The 13093-nt window shown below is 39.9% G+C and overlaps 1 non-coding gene and 1 pseudogene across 1 annotated transcript; one reads left to right on the top strand and one right to left on the bottom strand.

The window, feature by feature from the left end:
• The first annotated feature begins 4605 nt into the window (after positions 1-4605).
• Positions 4606-4709, top strand: LOC146400451 (U6 spliceosomal RNA). The gene has a single exon (XR_014813933.1). It is a non-coding gene; the product is annotated as a U6 spliceosomal RNA (small nuclear RNA).
• Positions 4710-10702: 5993 nt separating this feature from the next.
• On the bottom strand, positions 10703-12106 carry LOC100627316 (mitochondrial-processing peptidase subunit beta pseudogene; annotated as a pseudogene).
• Positions 12107-13093: the final 987 nt, after the last annotated feature.

Genomic DNA, 13093 nt, shown 5'->3' with positions numbered 1-13093 from the left:
CCTCAATTCAACCCCTAGCCTTGGAATCTCTATATGCCTCAGGTGCAGCTCTAAAAAGATTAAAAAAGAAGAAGAAAGAAATATTTCTCAAGCATTGACTATGTGCTGAGCATTTGAAGTCTAAATAGCCCCGAACAAAAGACTGTAGAACCCATGGTCTAGAGACAATATGATAGTAGTTTTTACTTTGGAAATGATACCAGAGCTGGTTCTGGAAGAGTGATCATGGGTTTACCAGGTGAAGGTTAGGGAAGGTGTTCAAATCAAAGGGAAATGACGTGATAGGGTGTGGTGTTTGAGGACACTAGGGAGAAGGTTATTGTGGTAGGAGATGAGGAGAAGGCAAGGGTGGGCGTGAAGACTTTTATCTGCCAGGCTAAGACGTGCGGGTTTTATCCTGCAGGTAATGTGAAGCCAGGAGGACTTTATAAGCCTAGGAATGAGACCAAGAACATTTCAGGAGGAACACAGCTGTCAACCACTGGGCAGGGAGAGGGGTGGGAGCTCACAGCTTCACAAGCAAATGCCTGTATCAGGCTTTTGCCTGCAGCACCCAAGCTGCCAGTAGTACTGACATTCTCAACTATGACATCACAGCTCAGCTGTGGCACATGTGGCCTAACCTAGATCTCCATCTAGAAAATGAAGAATTCCTAAGTTTGCACTCTTGAAAATTTGCTCCATAGGAGTTTTCACTGTCACTCAGTGGTAACAAAGCTAACAGTATCCATGAGGATGTGGATTTGATCCTTGGCCTTGATCAGTAGGTTGAGGATCTGGCATTGCCATGAACTGTGGTGTAGGTCACAGATGTGGCTTGGAATCTGTATTTCTGTGGCTGTAGTGTAGGCTGGCAGTGGTAGCTCCAATTTGACCCACATATGCTGCGGGTGTGGCCCCAAAAAACCAAAAAAGTAGGAAGGAAGGGAAGGAAGGAAGGAAGGAACTTTGCCTTACATTCATCTCATGCAATCCTTCCCCAAACCAACGTGATTGGAAAGTATTACCTGCCACATCAGTAAACAGAGGGTGTTGCAGCCATGGAGCCACCACATTACAGCATCCCTGGCTGTGAGCCCTGAGGGAGCTCAGGATGAAAGCAGGAGAATTTACTCCATCTAGCAGTAAATTGCTGCAGCCACCCTGGACGGTGTACCCTGAGGAGACTCAGGATGAGAAAGACCAGGATACTGGCCCCAGAGAGCTGAGGTGCATATCAAAGGAATGATTTCAGTGAGCCCAGACTCTTGCATTTCCCCATACTTAGAAAAGTGCTAAATTCCTTAACTTGAGATATCTGGCTTTCTTTAATTAACAGTAACCTTTTGATGTTCGACTACCTGGTCTTTGCTGCAAAACCTCCTATATATCCTGGCTCCCCCTTGCCTCTTGAGAGCAGTCTCTCAGGGTTATCTGAGGTGCTGTGTGCTGGGCTTAAGTCTTCAGTTTTGTCTTCCCCATAAAAATATAATTCTTAACATTTTAGGTTGTGTGTTCTTTAAGTTTTTGATGCAGATGCTGTGGGTACTAACTTATAACAGAAGAAGGAAGTAAAATTTAGGGAGCTTATTTGACTTGCTCGGCATTCCACACTTGGTGAGTGGTACCCAGGATAATCTCCCCCACTTTGAAGTCCACCCTTATACCCTGTGCTACCTGACTTTCCCAGCCACAGCCCTTTGTTCCTTCTTCCACCATTTCTAATGTTTTTTGGTCCTTAAAAGTCCATTTCCAGCTTCTTCCCATCACTTAACTGAGGGTATTGAGCATCTTCCATGTGTATTGCATCCTTGTCCTTCATGGAGCTGTCTCACACTGATTTCTATCTTTTTTATTTTTATTTATTATTTTTTAGGGATGCACCTGCAGCATGTGGACCTTCCCAGGCTAGGGGTTGAATCGGAGCTACACCCCAGCCACAGCAACACCAGATCCAAGCTGCATCCAAGACCTACACCACAAGGATCTCTGTCCTACTGAGTGAGGACAGGGATCAAACTTGCATCCTCACAGATACTAGTGGGATTCTTAACCTGCTGAGCTGCAAGGGGAACTCCTCTACCTTCTTTAAATACCTCTAGGTCTCTAAAATAGGGAGTGAATCTTATACGAATAGAATTGTACAGTTCTCTAAATATTGTTGGTGGATTTATTTTGTTTTTTTTTTCCAAAGATTTTAAACAATGGTCGGGTCAGGATCGGGTCTTCAAGTCTTCCCATTTTCCAATAGCACTCAGGGTTGGGTGGGTATGTCAGGAAGCCCCTCATTCTTAGCCCATCTAGTGGCTGTATTATAAGGAAGAAGAAATGCATGTGTGGATCTGATAAGATCTGAATGATATGTGGAGATGATGCCTCCTGAGTGATGATCGGCTGTGTTTACCATTTAAATCCACAGCAGCAAGCCAAGATAACTGCCACAGTCTGTGGACAGAAGTTCATGAAGAACCCTGCTTGACAGGTCAGGGTAAAGGTCTCTTTCTTTCAAAATATGTGAAGGGGCAGGAAACGTGTGCACCAGGTGTTTTGTGTTCATGGCTGCCTGGGAAAGATAATTCTGTCGGTCCGATAAGGACATTGTGCTCTACACATCAGGTTGTTTTTCCAGCAGTTATTTTCTGCCTATAAAAAAGAGCATCGCTGGCTCTCAACTTCTTTCTGCAAATCCCTTGGGTTACAAACAATAACAAAAGGTATCTAATATTTATACAAAACTGTCCTCAGAACAGCTCAAGGACCTGAACAAAGTTTGTTTTCATATATAAGAGTTTTTATATAATTCCCAAGGGGGAATGGAGCAGAGGTGACAATTGAGTTTGGAATGTTGTCATTCCCAACTAAAAAAACGGAAAAGCATGTACCCCCCCTTCCCCCGCCCCTCTCCTCCCCTCCCTGCAGGACACACTGACTGACGGTCATGACCAGGACAGGAAGTCCGTCTTCCCCACTTCCTGTCCAGGGCTCTGCACGCTGAGCCACACCACCTTGTCAGAAATCTGAAAGCCTGGAGGAGAAAACTGGAGGGGAATGCATGGGAGAGAAAGCCCAGCCACACGACAAGACAGGGAGGCTGAAGTCTCATTGCCTTTAGGGACTGTTTTTATGGATCAGGATTCTGCAGCTCCTAGAGTGAGTGTCCTTCTTGTCCTTGGTAGAACTGGGGAGAATTTTCATCACCTTCATTAGTAGTTGTGGCTACATCAGAGTAGATTTCAGAGGTCTGGGTGGTTTGGGAAAGAGGAGCCTTCTGAGATCAGGGCATCCTGTCAATATTTATTGCACACTGGATACAAAGTGAGTAAGGTCACTTTGTATACAAACACTCTGCTCAATAGGTGCATGGTGTAGCAGGGAGGACAAATGTAGGATGAAAGGACCTGTAAATGCTGGATGAGTACAGCAAGGGAAGGCAGTTTTCTGTGATTTTGTGAATTGGAGTCAGGACTCAATGGAGGCTGGGAAGGGGGCATTTGGACTGAGGCTTGAAAAATAAAAAAAAAATCACTTGTGGAATCTTTTCAGCAGTCCCCCATCCCTAAATAATTGGGTTTGTTTTTTCTTTTCAAGGCCGTTCCTGCAGCATAAGGAAGTTCCCAGGTCAGGGGTTGAACTGGAGCTGCAGCTGCCAGCCTATACTGTAGCCACAGCAAAGCCAGATCCGAGCCCCATCTCTGACCTATGCTGCAGCTTGTGGCAACACCAGATTCTTAACCCACTGAGTTAAGAATGGAACTTGCATCCTCATGGACACTATGTTGGGTTCTAAACAACTGAGCCACAACGGGAACTCCTAAATAATTGGATTTAATGGATCTGAATGTCACCTGGGCATTAGCTCCCAAGGGATTTTACTGCACAAACAAGATAGGCAACCACAGAAGGAGCACAGGCTTTGGAATTAGATAGCCCCATTCTAATGCCCTATGACCTTGGACTAGGCCATTGTGGGGGCTGTGGGAGTGTCCCACAACCACACTATTTCTTCTCCCTTCTACTGGTGCCCGTGAAGAAACTGCTATGGGCCAGCCCCTCCCCTTTGACAAAAAGCCTGGACTAGGAGTCAGGAAATCTGGATTCTATCCCAGCTCTGCCCCTAAGGTACTGCATGAGTGCACTGGGTCACATAGGAGAGAAAGCAAACTCTTGCGGTGAATATTTGCAAGACACCATGCTAAGTACTCAATGCATCTCCAGGCCTCAGTGTCCCTATCTGTTGAGGTTTCTAGATAAGTATTGTAGGTCATGACGTCTATTTAATAGGTCATGATGAGAACTGTTTTAAAAGAATGATGTAAAAACGTCATAGAAGAATGGAGTGGACTGCAGAGAATAGGGCAAGTATTGTGAAGTAAACTTTTGTTTCAATTGTATATATAGACATGTGCTTCCTGGGTCATAACGTAAAATACACATCATGTTTTGGGTTGTAAGTTTAAAATTTACAGTGAAAGCACTCACTGGCAGTACATATACTAAAACTGGAAAGAGGGAATTCCTGGGTGGCTCAGTGGGTTAAGGGTCTGGCATTGTCACTGTAGTGACTCCGGTCTGCAGTTTCAAAGCCTGGTTCTGCAACTTCCACAGGACATGGACATAGCCAAAAACTTTTTTAAAAATAAAAAGAAAAACCTACTGGAAAGATATAGAGAAGATTAGTACTGTCCCCATGCAAGAATAACATGTGAACTCATGAAGCATTCTATATATTTTTTTTAATGTTATATGCTTTTTTAAACCATAATTTAAAAATGAAAAAGAGTTTGAGAAACGTGGGATTAGATGCTCTGTATACCTCTTCCTTCTGCTCTACAGCCCTCACTACTCTAGCCAATGGGAACTCATCTTTCTGTAACCTCCTTTTAGTTAGTACCATGTAATTCTAGTCTATCATTTACTTTCTGTAAGAAGGAGGTAAGGCAGTGCAGTGGTTAAAAACACCCTATTGAGTTAGATAAATCTATGTTTGAATTTAATTTCTCCACTTCTTAGTTGAAGGACCTAGAAAATGTACCCAACCTCTCTCAGCCTGAGTTTCTTATGTGGGTGATCATACCCTAGACGCACCATGGTTAGAAGATTAAATATGATGCTGTAAGTAAGACTCTTAGCACGAATCACCTTGTTCACAGAAAGTGCTTGTTGTAGGATAGCAATTATCATCTGACTTCCTATGCCACCCAGATTGTACACAGACTGCAATTTAGCACTTGGCATATACAAGATCATAAATACCATATACATAGAAAAACAAGGATTCCAGCCTCAAACAGCCCCTAAAGCTGGAGAGCAGCCATGCTGTGGACATACCCCATTACCACCCGGATCACAGAGGCAGGGCACTCTGTCCTTGACCCACACGTCCCCTGGTCCCCTTCACCCTTCTCCTCTGACATGATCAGCAGAATCTGGGAAGGCAAGACAGAAGGAGGCAGATCCTGGCTATAGTTTGCCTCAAGGAGCAAAACAATCATGACGTTTCAGTGCCATACAAGCCAAGACAGATGGAAACTCAAGATCAGCTGTTTCACAAGCATCTACCTGAGAAAAGTTTCTGATAGAAGCACCCAACAAAGCAAGGAGAAAGAGATGGTGGCCAGAAGGCTGAGAAAATGAGGGCAAGAGTCAGACATTACACCCGGAAAGAATGACCATCATCCAAAAGTCAACAAAGAAGCAATTCCCTAGGTCTTAATTGCCTCAGAAATCATCTGGGAACCAAAGCATTGTCTGGTAAATGACTCATTGCAGGAAATACCTACTAATCAATTACTGGGGCTTCTGTGTAATAGTTTCCCCAGATTTATAGGTGGTGATGGTGTGAATTGGGTCGTTGATTTTAGAATGAGATAAGCAGCCATAGTGGTAACCTAATCTACTTACTCCAACTAGGTACAAAGAAACAAGCTGCCTTTGGTGGAAGCCAGTCCATTATGCAGAGTGAAAAGAAACCCATTCATCATGAGAAAGCTTCACACCAAGCGAGTCTCCCTGGAGCATTCAGCTAAGCTGAGAAGATGTTGATGGAGAAGGGGATAATGACCCATAAATAGATGTATGGTGGGGTGGGGTGAGGGAGCCTGGTGAGATTGCACAGGGGAAATAATGGGCCTTAAAATGATAAAAATGATAGAAGTACAGTGTGACAAGGACTACACAAATACTATTACAAAGTAGACTACTTTGAAAGTAGCACTCGATGCTAACATGGTTTTACTCTTGGTTTGGAAGTGCCTGATGAAAAAGAAAAGAAAACGTATGTGAATAACGTAGCCCCACCTAAAAATATGTTGCTAACACAATGGTTTTTCAGGAAAGAAAAGGCAAGGATGCCTGGAAATAGCTGCATCTAATCAACCCCCATCCCAAGCGATCAACTGAAGTCCAGGAAATTCCATATGTAGCCAGAAGAATAGACATCCTGGAGCATTTTGCCACAGTTAAGATTAGCGGAAACAGACCCCCATCAGCACTAGTAACAAAGAAGAATTAAAGGTGAAGAAAGTGCCTTGGGTCCCTTCTGGGAAGGTGGTGGCCGTGGGGGCGAGAAGGATGGGAATTAGGACAGAGGCACTAGCCCTGGCTGTGCTGACAGCCTATTGTTCTGAAACCACCCCTTCAGCAGCAGCTCAGAGCAGTGTGTTTCTCCAGGGAAAATAATGAAGACAACAGTGGTGAGAGCTCAACACAGTCTTCTGACTTATCCTAGCAATCATTACGAATGTCTGTTAACATAGCAATGGGTTATGATTAGCATTCTGGGGGTCATGTTTAAGTACTCCTTCTCTAAATTCCTTTGTATTTTCTTCTGAAAGATTTGAAGTTGAGCCTTTCACAATGAATTCCTCCTTCTCTCTGGAATTGAAAGACACAAAAAGTATAAACCAAAAAGGAAAAGATGAATACATTTCAGTTCATTAAAATTAATAACTTCCACTTGCCAAAAATATCATAAAAAGAGTAAAAAGATCAGCTACAAACTTAGAGAAAATCTTGACACCACATCTGACAAAGGATTAGGCTGAAGAATATATAAAGAATGGCTGCAACCCATTGAAAAATATCTGGAAAACATGATAAGGTAATGCACAAAAATAAATAGAAGACTATTCAAGATATTCAAAGAGGCTTAACATCCTTAGTAATCAGGGAAATGCACATTAAAATCATAATGAGCTATCATTTTACATTCACTAGATGAACAAGAAAATTATGAAGTCTGATAATAAATACTAAGAGTTGGTGAGCTGAATCTTATGTACTACCGTTGGGCTGTAAAATAGTACAATTTCTTTGGAAAACAACTTGGCACTATCTAAAATAAGTAAAGATTACATTTCTATGGCCCAGCAGTTCCACTCCTAGGTATGTATCCTAGAGAAACTTTTGCACCTGTGCATGATGAGATGGGTATAAGACTGTTAACTGAAAGAAGCTCAATCCATATTGGCAAAAACACAACCAAAGCTCAGCAGCATTGTTTGGAGATAGCTACATTGTTGTCTACTATTTTTATTTTATTTTATTTTATTTTTGTATATAATGATTTTTATTTATTTTTTCTATCATAGCTGGTTTACAGTGTTCTGTCAATTTTCTACTGTACAGCATGGTGACCCACTCACACATATATGTATACATTCTTTTTTATCACATTATCATGCTCCATCATAAGTGACCAGACATAGTTCCCAGTGCTACACAGCAGGATTTCATTGCTAATCTATTCCAAAGACAATAGTCTATTAACCCCAAGCACCCCATCCATCCCACTCCCTCCCCATCCCCCTCTCTCTTGGGAACCACAAGTCTGTTCTCCATGTCCATGATTTTTTTTCTGTGGAAAGGTTCATTTGTACCATATATTAGATTCATATCATATGGTATTTTGTGATATCATATGGTATTTGTCTTTCCCTTTCTGACTTACTTCGCTCAGTATGAGAGTCTCTAGTTCCATCCAGGTTTCTGCAAATGGCTTATTTTGTTCTTTTTTATGGCTGAGAAGTATTCCATTGTGTATATATACCACATCTTCCGAATCCAGTCATCTGTTGATGGACCTTTGGGTTGTTTCCATGTCTTGGCTATTGTGAATAGTGCTATAATGAACATGTGGGTGCATGTGGTTTTTTTTTAAGGAAATTTTTGTCTGGATATATGCCCAAGAGTGGGATTGCTGGGTAATATAGTAGTTCTATGTATAGTTTCCTAAGGTACCTCCATACTGTTTTCTCCATAGTGATTGTACAAGCTTACATTCCCACCAACAGTGCAGGAGGGTTCCCTTTTCTCCACACCCCCTCCAGCACTTGTTATTTGTGGGCTTACTAATGATGGCCATTCTGACTGGTGTGAGTTGGTATCTCATGGTAGTTTTGACTTGCGTTGCTCTAATCATCAGGGATGTTGAGCATTTTTTCATGTGCTTGTTGGCCATCTGTATATCTTTCTTGGAGAACAGTCTATTCAGGTATTTTGCCCATTTTTCCATTGGGTTGTTGGCTTTTTTGCTGTTGAGTTGTGTAAGTTGTTTGTATATTTTAGAGATGAAGCCCATGTCAGTTGCATCATTTGAAACTAGTTTCTCCCATTCTATAAGTTGTCTTTTTGTTTTCTTTTTGGTTTCCTTTGCTGTGCAAAAGCTTGTCAGTTTGATTAGGTCCCTTTGGTTTATTTTTGCTTTTATTTCTTGTCTACCATTTTTAAAAAGCAAGAGATGATAGTGGTTATGTTGGAGGAGAAGACAGGAGTGTAGGAAATGGGGAGGAGGACACAGCTAGTTTCAGTTATATTGTTAGTGTTGAGAATCTTCTGTTGTCCAGTGGTGTCATATGGAGTATACATATTCCATTGTAGGCAAAGAATATTACATAATAAGTTGCTTTTAATTTGAAATGAAAGGAGTGAACAAAGAACAAAAGTCTCTAATGGTTCAGTGCCAAGAAACACATGGGATCTTGGTAACATCCATCTCACTAAAATAAGAGGAAAGGGTCACTTGAGAAGTGATGTATTGCTCTCTCTTGGGGAAGGGCTGCATAATTTGTGTGGTCCTGGAGGTCCTCACAGAACATGGGGAGCTGACCTAGTGACCAGGACCTGTGACCAAGGTTATACCCTATTACTTAGGTTAGCAAGTGGCCTGGGTGGGCAAGTGGTGATCAGTTATGGAAAAGGCATGCCACTTAGCACATGAATGTTGTATGTGGCCAGATTTATTTCAGATGATTTTCCATGCAGAAAATGAGAGCTTTTTCTGGGGAAAGAACTTTTGGTCTAATTTTAGGGATACTTTACTTTCCACCTTGACTTCATGAATTTGACATTGAACCAAGGCTCTTTTTTCAACAGTTGGCAGTTTAAATTGTTATTTGGAAGACTCAGCATTCAGGTCTCAGCACTGTTGGGCTTTGTAACCCTAGCACTACTCATATAGCCACAACACTTTTTAATTGTTATTTCTATCTTTAACACATTTGGGTCTTACCTATTCTCCCCAAAGAAGTATAAAATTAACCAGGTCACGGGATTTTCTAAAGCCCTGTTTTATTCAACCTTGCTGCCCCAAACTTGGCACTATATAGGCTTAATAGATTTTTGTTTGAAACACTATAAAGGCATAGAAGTTGCAAAAATAGTAGAGAGGTCCCATGCATCCTTCACTCAGCTTCCCCCCAATGCTTACATCTTATATAATTATGGAATAACATCGAAACTAGGGAACTGACAATGGTGCAATATGTGCCTTTCAAGTCCATCCATGTTGCTGCAAATGGCAAAATTCTTCTTTTTCATAGCTGAGGAATAGTCCATTGTATGTGTGTATATATACATATACCACATCTTCTTTATCTGTTCATCCGTTGATGGACTTTTAAGTTGCTTCCATGTCTGGGCAATTGTAAATAATGTTGCTATAAATATTACAGTGCCTGTATCATTTTGAGTTAGTGATTTTGATGTCATATATATATATATATATGTATGTATATTTTATATTTGTGTATACATTGCATTTTTTTATATATGTATTTACATATATACACACACACATTCCCAGGAGTGGAATTGCTGGGTCATATGGTAATATCACTCTAGGTTAATGACTATTTACTCTTTGCTTTAAAGAAAATTCCATTATATTCTTATTTTCATAGTGCATATTGGGAAATCAGACGTTAACCTAATTTGTTTCTTTGTTAGTAATCTGCCTTATGCTTTGGTTGCCTTTAAGATTTTCTTTCATTTTCATTTTCTTTTATTTTCTTTCCTTCCTTTTCTCCTTTCCTTCTCTGCCCTTCTTTCTTTCTTTCCTTCTTTTGTTATCCTGCCATATCATTACAATATATCTATCTTGCCTTGTGTTTTCTTTTTATTTATTCTGCAAAGGATTCATTGGGTTTCCTAAATATGAAGATTTCTGTCTTTGTAAATTCATGAAAATTCTTAATCAACCTCTCTTTGAATATTGATTTATTCTAGTTTTTCTACTGTATCTCTCTTGTACTCTGATTAGATGTGTGCTAGGTATCTTACTATAGCTGCCATATCTTCTTTTCCAAATACGTTTCATTCCAAATATTGGTTCATTTTTAAAAAGTATTTATAGCTTAAAGCTTACAGATATCTATTAATTTTATGAGTTAATTTATTGATATTAGTTTATTAATTATGTGTTCAAAATATTTTGACTGAGAGCATTTTAATCACAAAACCAGTTTATGTTACTGTAAATCCAGTTAAAATCTTGCTCAATAGAACCAACAACAGCAATAGCTGGAACCTAATCATGAATATATTTGGAACACATTTTTTTGAACTGTCTCATCATCTCCAGCATCAATTCCTGCTTCTAAGCTCAGGGATGGGAAATTTTCTATTAGAGCATAAAGTTTGCCTACCAATATCTTCACCATAGTGTTGAACCATAGAGTTGTGAAATATGTTTGTTTTTAGAATCTTTGTGTGACATTACTTTCAGCAACACTTATACAGAGTCACATTTATTCTTTTTGAACAACATGCGGCATGTCTGCAATGATGTCTGACTCACACTTACATAGAATCCCCACAATCCTGTATCTGTGTAGGAAGTGTTGAAAGACTGGAAGCTATAGCAGAGGTTGCCATGACAGATGAGATGGGCTGGCTTACTAGATAAATTTATTCCTCCTCTGATGTGGCAATTCTAGCTGCCAATCAATGTGTTTTCAATTATGAGAGTGATTTTTTTCAAATGTTCCCAACCAAGAGCTTCAGCAGCTCTTACAAAGTGTGTCAAAGCATATTGTTATCCCTCAAACAAATCTGATTTACTTTGAACTTGAAGGGAGTCAGAGTTTTTCTTTTTCCTCTGTGTGTGGACAAAATGTCACCAAACTGAAACTTTGCTAACTTAAGCTGTTCATGATAGGAGACTCCTCCAAGAGCAAGGACTATTCTTGGCCCCTTTTAATGTGAGGTCGTATAATACAGTATGTCTTCATGATTTATACATTTGATATTTTCAGTTGGTCCCCAAATTGTCCATCCAAGTGCAGTATTTTGATAAGCTGTGGCATGAAGATAATAAAAAACAACTTTGTGTAAATTGGCTTTGACTTTGTGCATCTCTCTAAGGATTACTCATGTTCAGTCTCTGCTTATTCCAATGTGCTATTTTGTGTTATATAAGCAAAAATTTCTATGGCTTTTGGAAAATATTTAGATAATTCTTTGGCATAATATATGAACCACTTTCTGGAGGTATAGTCATTGAAATGAGCACTCACATTTTTGTTTTCAAATTCCAGATCTAATTTGAATCTCTTTTTGGTGCCCTTGAAGTTCATGTCTTCCAGAGAATTAGCTGTTCCATTTTTCTTCTTATTTTCGTATCAAATTCTAGCATCAATCCAGAGACTGTGCATATTGACAATCCAGAGTTTTCAGAGGGCACTCTGAGTTCATTTTCCAAACATGTTACCCATGTTTCAGGAACATTCAGAGCAATTTGTATAGCGGCCTGTGCATTTCTCACTCTGTTGTCTCCAAATTATAGTGACAATCCATTGACTCCTCTCATCAAGAGCCTCTTGGTGCAACCCCAGAGCCACTCCCATTCCATGGGCCAAACCATATCATGCTTTGGATCTCCACTGCTACCATCTCTTTTCTTCTAACTTCTGTTTATTTTTTCAATCTCTTTCCTCCTCTTCTATACATCAAGTAACTTTCCAGTTCTTTCTTTCCTCCAATTCATTAGGACTCTCTTCTATTATATCCAATGCTATACCTATCCACAGAGTTTCTAGTTTCACTTGTTGTGTGTGGGTTTTTTTTTTTTTTTTTTTTGCCCCAAAATTATTTTGGATCTTTTTTTTTTTCTTTTCTTTTTTTTAGGGCTGCACCCACAGCATATGCCAGTTTCCCAGGCTAGGGGTCAATTCAGAGCTGTAGCTGCTGGCCTATGCTACAGCCACAGCAATGACAGATCTGAGCCGTGTCTTCCACCTACACCACAGCTCAGGGCAATGCCAGATCCTTAATCCACTGAGTGAGGCCAGGGATTGAAACTGCATCCTCATGGATCCTACTTAGATTCATTTCTACTGCTCCACAACAGGAACTCCTCTTTTGGATCTTTTAAAAAAAAATCCACCTGATCACATTTCATAGTTTCTGGAACATTGTTACACTTCAAATATTCTCTATTTTATTGAGTATCAAATCTACTTATTTTTTAACTGATAATTCCAATATCATCATTTTGGTGGCTTTAATCTTGTTATTTGTAATTTCTACTTATTCTCACTCAAATGACTTTTTTCTTCTTGTGTTTTATAATTTTTGTATTTCAGTGAGTTTATAATTACCTGAGGGAACTCTTTGAAGCCTTTATTTAGGAACATTTATCCAGGAAGTCATTATGAATCTTGAGTTATATTATATTAAATTCCAAAATTGGGTATTTTGGGACCATATAGGAAGTGTGTATCCTAGATTTTGTCTCTAAACTCTCATCAGGACAACCTGTGAATAGCAATTTTCAAGATAGACTCTACCAGTGTCAAGGTTGAGATAAGAAATTTTCTTTACTATTTTCCTTTATGGA

Source organism: Sus scrofa, chromosome 8 (genome assembly GCF_054392235.1).
Source record: "Sus scrofa isolate SSC_HxYL_T2T_F1_AM1 chromosome 8, Sscrofa_HxYL_maternal_Yorkshire_Landrace_v2.0, whole genome shotgun sequence".
In the NCBI taxonomy this organism is placed as follows: domain Eukaryota; kingdom Metazoa; phylum Chordata; class Mammalia; order Artiodactyla; family Suidae; genus Sus; species Sus scrofa.
The sequence above is the reverse complement of the archived record's forward strand: the minus strand, read 5'-3'. Positions and strand labels throughout refer to the sequence as shown.